This window comes from Peromyscus maniculatus, chromosome 15 (assembly GCF_049852395.1).
Source record: "Peromyscus maniculatus bairdii isolate BWxNUB_F1_BW_parent chromosome 15, HU_Pman_BW_mat_3.1, whole genome shotgun sequence".
NCBI classification, from domain to species: domain Eukaryota; kingdom Metazoa; phylum Chordata; class Mammalia; order Rodentia; family Cricetidae; genus Peromyscus; species Peromyscus maniculatus.
The window spans coordinates 6,150,736-6,159,132 of NC_134866.1; the positions used below are offsets into that span (position 1 = coordinate 6,150,736).

General features: G+C 43.2%; 1 non-coding gene across 1 annotated transcript; it reads left to right on the forward strand.

Moving 5' to 3' along the window:
* Positions 1–5,456: 5,456 nt before the first annotated feature.
* On the forward strand, positions 5,457–5,524 carry LOC121823031 (small nucleolar RNA SNORD2). The gene has a single exon (XR_006064325.1). It is a non-coding gene; the product is annotated as a small nucleolar RNA SNORD2 (small nucleolar RNA).
* The last annotated feature ends 2,873 nt before the right edge of the window (positions 5,525–8,397 follow it).

Below are 8,397 nucleotides of genomic sequence, written 5' to 3' on the forward strand. Positions count from 1 at the left end.
ATACCCTTGCTTGCACCCCACCCCACCCCACCCCCCATCCAGCAATCCAGAGTGGCGTATATGGGGATTAGCTATATATCAGGCTTGCTTAATAAAATTTGCTAAGCTGCCCCACTGACAGAACCTTTCCCACAAGCAGCAGAATTAGCCATACGTCTATATCTATGGTACCGAGGGAGCAAGGAGGGATTTGATTACAGACATGACAAGGTGAAACACTGCGTGGGTGCTGAGCAGAGCGTTGCAGATGCCACCTGTCCGTCTCTCTGTTTCTCTGTCTCCCCTTTCCCCCTTGGGGTGTGTGTGTGTGTGTGTGTGTGTGTGTGTGTGTGTGTGTGTGTGTGTGTGTGTGTGTGTCTCAAGGCCTTCTGCCACAGGATGAGTAAACAAACTTCAAAATGATCTGTAATTTGGAGCAGGTTTTGGCTCTCTTTAAAGTCCTATGGTTGGATCCTTTTTTGCTCAGGCAATTTTCATCTATGTTCCAACAGTTTACTTGCATTCAAAGTCATAGTAAACTCAGTTGAAATGTGTAGGATACATTTCCTTGAAGAAATCCATTTGCATCTAGTGGGTGGCTATAAAGCTGTATTATGTATACCTGCTGCAACTGTTTTATATATATATAACTCCAGCAACATGCTAGAGAAATCCTGAAGACCAAATTCTGAAGGCCCAACACATAAGAAATTCGTACCAAGGGCTGATGTCCTGCAGAGTTTTAGAATGTGTCTCTGTCCCTCCCTGGGGTGGGGTTTCAGGAATTACTGGTGCTGAGCTGTGGTTAATTGACACAGACCATCCAGGGACCTATAAAGGTAACCAGGCATCACGGCTGTAGATCTTTAGCAGATAGACTAGTCACAGAAATCAAACTAGACCCTGCTCCTGTGTGAGAATACAGAAATAACCAGGGCTGGTTCATTCCAAAGACTGTTCCTAGAATAACAAAAGAGATGGGAGAGGATCTTAAGTCCTCTTCTCCCTCTCTCAGAAGATCCCATCACAAAACACTAACCCTCTGGTGTTTTACAGATTTTTGAAGAACAGTAAGAACAGCACTTAATGAGGTTAGGAGGACCGGCTGCTCTTCCAGAGGACCTGGGTTCAATTCCCAACACCCATATGGCAGGTTATAACAGTCTGTAACTTCAGTATCTGACACCCTCACACAGACATACATGTAGGCAAAACACCAAAGCACATCAATAAATAAGAGAAATTTAAATGCAGAAGGCCCTCTGCGGGTACTCCCTGAGGCTCCAGTGCAAGTGATTTAGACAGACATTTTTGTTTGTTTGCTTGCTTGCTTTTTTTGTTCTGTTTATTTTTATTTATTTATTTATTTATTTATTTATTTATTTATTCATTCATTCATTCATTTATTTATTTATTTATTTATTTATTTATTTATTTATTTATTTATTTATTTATTTGAGATAGGGTTTTTCTATGTAACTGCTCTGACTGTCCTGGAACTTGTTTTGTAGACCAGGATGGCCACAAACTCACAGAGACCCACCAGCCTCTGTCTCCCTAGTACTGGGATTAAAGACTTGTCCAACCACTGCCTGGCATTAGATGGGCATTTAAATCAAATTTGTAAAGTTCTAAAGCACTTGGGGTGGTGAGGCTAAAAAAGAAAGGCTGGATGTAGGGGTCTGCCTGGGTCATTCAAAGGCAAATGTGCCAAGATTGTGTCAAACAAGGGTTCTAAGGAAAGAACACTAACAGAAAATCAAACGCTTTGAATATGAGCCTTTGGGAGTCATTAAGGCTTGAGTGTGAGTTCACCAAATGAGTGAAAGAAGACATGAATTCCAGAGTGGTTCGGGTGAAAAAGATTAAACTGGGCATGAGAATAGGCGATTATCCCCCTAGAGTGTGCTATGGTGGGCATTTCTCCCTTGCAAAAACACCTACAGCAGTTGGTATCATTTGGGTAGCTTTGATCCTGTGCATTAGCTGTTTGTGGATGATGGAGAGGCAGTGGCCATGACAGCATCTCAGAACCTATCAGGTCCTAGGAGCTGGCTTGAGTAATGGATATGGCCGGTAAGAGCCCAGTCTTGTTTTCTATAGTCCTTGGCCAGGATGACCAGTAAGAGCTGGACCTGATACAGGAGACCACAGTATTACTAAAAAAAAAAAAAAAAAAAAAAAAAAAAAAAAAAAACTTATGAAAGGAAGATATTATAGGGTATAAATATGGTGATATATTGTGTACCCCAATAAAGCTTGCCTGGGAATCAGAGGACAGAGCCAGCCACTAAATTAGACATAGAAGTCAGGCAGTGATGGCACACACCTTTAATCCTATCACTCGTGAGTCAGAGTTCTGTCTGGATCTCTGTGTTCAAGGCCACACCAGGTTACATGAGAGAAACAGCCAGGAAGTGGTAACATGGGCCTTTAATCCCAGGAAGTAAGATGGCAGGACACAGAAAGGTATATCAGGCATGAAGAAACAGGAACTCGTTCTCTTTAGGCTCAGGATTTCATAGAGGTAAGAACTTGTGGCTGGCTTGCTCTGCTTCTCTGATCTTTCAGCTTTCACCCCAATATCTAGCTCCGGGCTTTCTATTAATAAGACCACTTAGCAATTCGTGTTACACACAATGTAATTTTTATGTGGTGCACACATTTCTTTGCCCAATTCAGTCTCCCTCCTCAAAACTAAATTGGTAATAAATGATGCAGAAACATAAGTCATTAGCATTAAAAGAAACCAATTTTTTTTTTTTTTTTTTTTTTTTTGGTTTTTCGAGACAGGGTTTCTCTGTGTAGCTTTGCGCCTTTCCTGGAGCTCACTTGGTAGCCCAGGCTGGCCTCGAACTCACAGAGATCCGCCTGGCTCTGCCTCCCGAGTGCTGGGATTAAAGGCGTGCGCCACCAACGCCCGGCAAAAGAAACCAATTTTGAAGACAAAGGCAAACTCAATCATTTTGCACAGAAATATTTATGGAGATATTGCATGAATACAGCATCACTATCAGAGTGCTTTGAAATGAAAGTTTCAATTGAATTCCCTCACCTGACTATGTGACAAGCCTTCAAACAGTGACCAGAATACAGGTCCCCCACCCACACAGGCTTCCAAAGAACCCAAAATACTGTATATCCCAACACCAGAATTTTTGTTTTTGAATATTATTGTCTGATGGAAGAAAGGAACCAGTCCAGTGAAGAAAATTTTACAAACCAGAAGCTAAAGTCTCCTAGCAGAGTCTTGGGACTACATCAATACACAGTGAGCTTGAAAAGCAGCCTTGGGTACACAACCTGTGAAATTTGGGCATTAATAAAATATTTACTTATTGTAATACACAATGGCTCATGAGATATAATAAAATGTGCCAGTCTGCCCTGGCATGGATAAACATTTCTGAAAGGTAATCTCTATTTTGGGGTGTGATGTTAATTAACAAATGTGGAACAAAGGAGTTTGGAGGATATGAACACCAATACGCAGGCAGAAGTTTGATGGACAGAGTGATTCTATACCTTTAAAGAATCTAGCCACCAATGACCTCTAAAGGGAAATTGTCCTTCTACATTGGAGAATCTTGGTTGACTACCAATTTAAAAAAAAAAAAAAAAAAAAAAAAAAAGATATCGTGTGCTTTCTTAAGTCACATGCTAAGTCAGTAGTTCCATAAAAAGGTAAAATCAGATGTATCAAATGCTTAGAAAATAAAGCAAAATATCTAATTGAACCTGTTTTTGAAGCTTTGCTGCCCACTGTATGAGCTCAGTTATATTGGACATGGCCATCTGAAGGATAAATGCATCTCCACCTGGTTGATGTTGACCTCCCACAGATAATCTGGGCTGCTGCCATAAGATCCTGAACATAAGAAGAGGTTGTAGGTGCTGACACTGGATTCCTTGAGTCATAATGGAGGCTGAGGGGACTTCAGCAGAGATAATTTTCAAAGAAGAACTTCAATTATAAGCATGGAATTTAGTATCGAAGCCAGCACTGCTTCCTACAATGGCCGTGATAACACAGACGTGTCCTGCTTTGTGCTGGCACAGATTTACTTGTCACCAAAGCCTATTATCTGGTTTTGTATGCAGTCAAAGGACTGATGTCTCCCCATATGTTGGTTAATGAGGAAAACCACAGAGCCTCGCTTACTGGTTTCTTGCTAATTTTTAGCTGTAAAATAATTGGGGCCAGCCTTCCAATCTAATAAAAGTGGCAACACACTTCGATAGAGGTTTAAGTCTTCTTCTGTGTTCTAGTAGGAACTTAACACACCTTGATAGTTGAAACCCAGCTGCTACCAAAGAGATTACTGTCTACATACTCCATGTAACTTCACATGCTCCATAATAAATTCCATTACACAATGTGCTTTACCCTAAAATAGAAACCTATTTGCTTTGTCAGTGTTAGCGTCCTGGAGAAGTCCCACAAATGACCATCCACATATCCAATCAGCAAGAGAGTAAATGTTATCTAGAGAGTAAAAATGGCAGTATGCTGGGGCTGCACATCCCACACAAGGGCAAAATGGCCTTAAAAAAGCTTACAGGTTTGTGTGTGTGTGTGTGTGTGTGTGTGTGTGTGTGTGTGTGTGTGTGTGTGTGTGTGTGTACACATATAAAGGAATTCTAAAGACAGCAAGATCATTCTATCTAGGTTTGGCTTACACAAGTGACAATCATATTAGTATGTTTCTAATCGGTTAGGATAGGCAGGGTTGGGCTAAGGCTATAACTTTCCATCCTTGGGCAAGTATGGACAGGTCCCAGGCTTTGTCCTTATTTGCTTATTGCCTTTAGATACCTGGGTAGGGGAGGGGAATTGGCCCAGGCCTAATATATGCAATTCTCCTGTCCTCACCGTCAGGGGTGTTGGTGATTGGTTGCCCTTTGTTTATTCCTTGGAAACTGTCTGTCCAGTTTCGAGAGGCAGGAACTGAGTCCTAGTTCTTCACTGAGTCATTAGGAGCCTGTCATGATATTTGCCTGGCCCTCTCATTCATGCTCAGTGCATCAGACCAATTCCTGGAGATAGTTCTTCCGGGTTTACAGGTTTCTATTGTTGCTTTAAAACCATCAGGGGTCTGTGGAGATCCATTCCTTAATACATTTGATTAAGGCATTAATGATACAAGGTCTACAGGTTAAGGTCAAAAGAAGAAGAATTGGAGGTCCAGCTAGGGATGATTAAGAGGGTGGTTAACCAGGGTGACCAGTTAAATAAAGATTCATATCTGCTGTGGGATGTCTTTTTGTATGCTGTGAATATGTGTTGCTATGATTGGTTAATAAAGAAGCTGCTCTGGCCTATGGCAAGTCATGTTATAGCCAGAAAGGAAATCCAAGAGAGAGACAGAAAGAAGAAAGCAGAGGCAGGGGAGACACCAGCCTGCCACCCAAGAAACAATATGTCATCAGACAGGTAAAGCCATGGAACACATGACAAAACATAGATTAATAGAAATAGGTTAATTTAAGACATAATAGCTACGGGACTGACCTGAAATGGAGAAATTACTCTTGCTGATCACTTACTTGGAAAAAAAAAAGAAAAAAAAAAAGACATAATAGCTAGCTAGCAAAAAGCTTGAGCCACAGGCCATCCAGGTCATAATTGATATAAGCCTCTGTGTGTTTACTTGGGTCTGAGCGGCTGAGCCTTTTCCTAAGCAGGGCCATCGAGTCCCTGAAAACTCCAGAATGGTTGCATAGAAGCATCATTGTTACCCTAAGGCCATACATAATCTCTCCTGTTGCAGAAATAACAAATCAAGTCCTCTTCTGTTTTGGAGGACTAACTCAGTAAGGGAATAGAGACTTCTCTAGGTGGGACTTTTCTAGGGTAGCTACATCCACATCTATTGTCAATCTCAAAGTCCTGTAAATCTGATCTTGTAGTATCAAAGCTGAAGTTCCAGTGCCTATGGCTCCAGCAACACTGACACTTAGTGTTAATATTCTGGCCCACCCCTTGGCACCACCTTGTATCCTAACATAGAAGCCTCTTCTTAAGGAAAAACTCCACCCCCTTCTCCCTCTCTCCCTCCACTCCCAAGAGGTGTGCACTCCTAGACCCCCCTCTCTTTTCCTCTCTCTCTCTCTCTCTCTCTCTCTCTCTCTCTCTCTCTCTCTCTTTCTCTTCTCTCCCTCTTTCCTATCTTCTCTTCACCTCTCTATTATAATTAACCATTTCTGTACAGGTATAGCATCTGGATTGTGAATGCCTACCTGTCACCCTGCCACCATGCCTGCACGGAGTGGGTTGTCTGCCAGTCTGCTGCTACATCTGCCCTGCATGCCAGCATGTTTCCCTGCACGTGTGGGATACCCTTGAAGTCCCAACATAATATATCATAACATTGGCACCCAGCACTGCCAAGCAATCCCACTGCTTTCTCCCGCCTACCGGCAGTGTAAGGAGCTTTTGGGACCCTGTACTACCCACCATCTTTCCAGCTGGAGGACTGTGGGAAACTCTTCATCCTATTGGATGGATAAGATTCTTCCCTTCTAGTCTGGCCATTTTCCCACAACTGAGGATTTGCCTCATTTCATCTACCAGTACCACATGTATCTCGAGCTCATAGCCCTTCAGCTCCCACCCCTATGTGGCGGCTTCTGGATACAGCTTGTGCCCCATCCTCGCTTACTCTCTGGGATGCTGGAAGTCAGTCTCATTTTGCTTCCTGGTATCACTTTTCTCTTGGGCTCATAGCCCTTCAGCCCCGACCCATATATGATGGCATATGGAGGCAGCTTGTACCCTCTGAGTTCTATGGACCATAGCCTCTGTGATGACAATCCATTGGCTATCTTGTGCCATTATCCCTCATTGTGGAAAAATGCTCCTACCCCTCCCAACTCCCTTTCTGTCACCCACCCCCCATGCTCCTCTAGCCTCCACTAAGCAATTACATCATCACCTGTAATGAGGTTCCTTTCCATGACATGCAAAATTGCCCGCCAGGCAAAGCTCACTCTCTTTGCCTGGCCCTTGCTTCTAATTCCTATCCTTGTCTGTATCTTTTAAGTCTCTTCTCTCTAATGCTTGACTCTGTCACCAGGACCTCCTGTTCCAACTGAGGGACTTTGGTGCAGGGCCCTTCTTCTGCTCCACCACTGCTGGGAACCCCACCCCTCCCACCTCTGTCAGCCTGCCTTTCTGCTGCTGCTGCTGCTGCTGCTGATGATGATGATGATGTTACCAGGGCTTGGGAAATGGACACATTAACTTGTTTCTGACTAACTTTTTTTTTTTTTTTAAGATTTATTTTATTTATTATGCATTCAGAGGAGGGCACCAGATCTCATTACAGATGGTTGTAAGCCACCATGTGGTTGCTGGGAATTGAACTCAGGACCTCTGGAAGAGCAGTTGGTGCTCTTAACCACTGAGCCATCTCTCCAGCCCCCGTTTCTGACTAACTTTTAAATGCTTCACTTTACCTGTTCCTTATCTGTTCAGTTTGTCTAAAAAAAAAAAAAAAAAAAAAAAAAAAAAAAAAACCACCAATGTGGTCAGCTGCCATATTTGATAAGGGCAGCTATGTGGTCATTCACCATCTTAAATAAGGGCAGTCACATGGTCAGGCACCATCTTGACTACAGTCAAAATGCACAGGTCATATGACCTCACTGCCATCTTTATTAAGGGCAGCAAAAAGCCACTTCCTGGGGCACCTGGCACTCAAGCTGTCTGAGCAAGGTGGAGGGAGGTCCAGTTGCAGTCTGCCATTTGTTCCTCTGTGGCCACTCATCTTGGCAAGGCCCGAAGATGTGTATGTTCCTCTCTAAGGCATCAGCAGAACCACATGCACGGTGATATAGCCAACTTGCCAGCTCACTGGCCTCGCATTTCTTAGCTGCCACTGTCAGGCTCAAGCAAGTGGGGCAGAAGTTCAGTCACAGCCTGGCATTCATTCCCCTACAGCTGCTCATGTGGGTGGGGACAGCACACTCCTATGCCAGAGCAGGGTAGCAGCACTAATACTTAAGATTTTAAATTCCAGATTTTAACATTAATACACTCTGATACTATTTGGGTCACAAACTCAGGATTTTAAACCTATAGGTATGAGTCTACTGCTGCCTTTCAGATGTCCCATGCCTGTTCCAGTTCAGGAGTCTTTCTCACACATCTATTCCTGAGGATGGCATTTTTCTCTCCTGGTCTCCAATTATCAAAACTACAGGCCTGAAGTCTCCAAATAAATTCATAAATTTTAACTCCTGTCTCTATTCTATCTTCCAGCAGGCTAGCAGAAACATCAAAGCAGCAGTTGTGGACCACAGCCAAATGTAATTATTCCCTGCCTCTACAGCCAGGTCAGAAAACCACATGCTTCTGACAAATGTCCCATTGCCCAGCCTTTGACTACACCTTTCAGCCTTTTGGGGGGCCCTGAC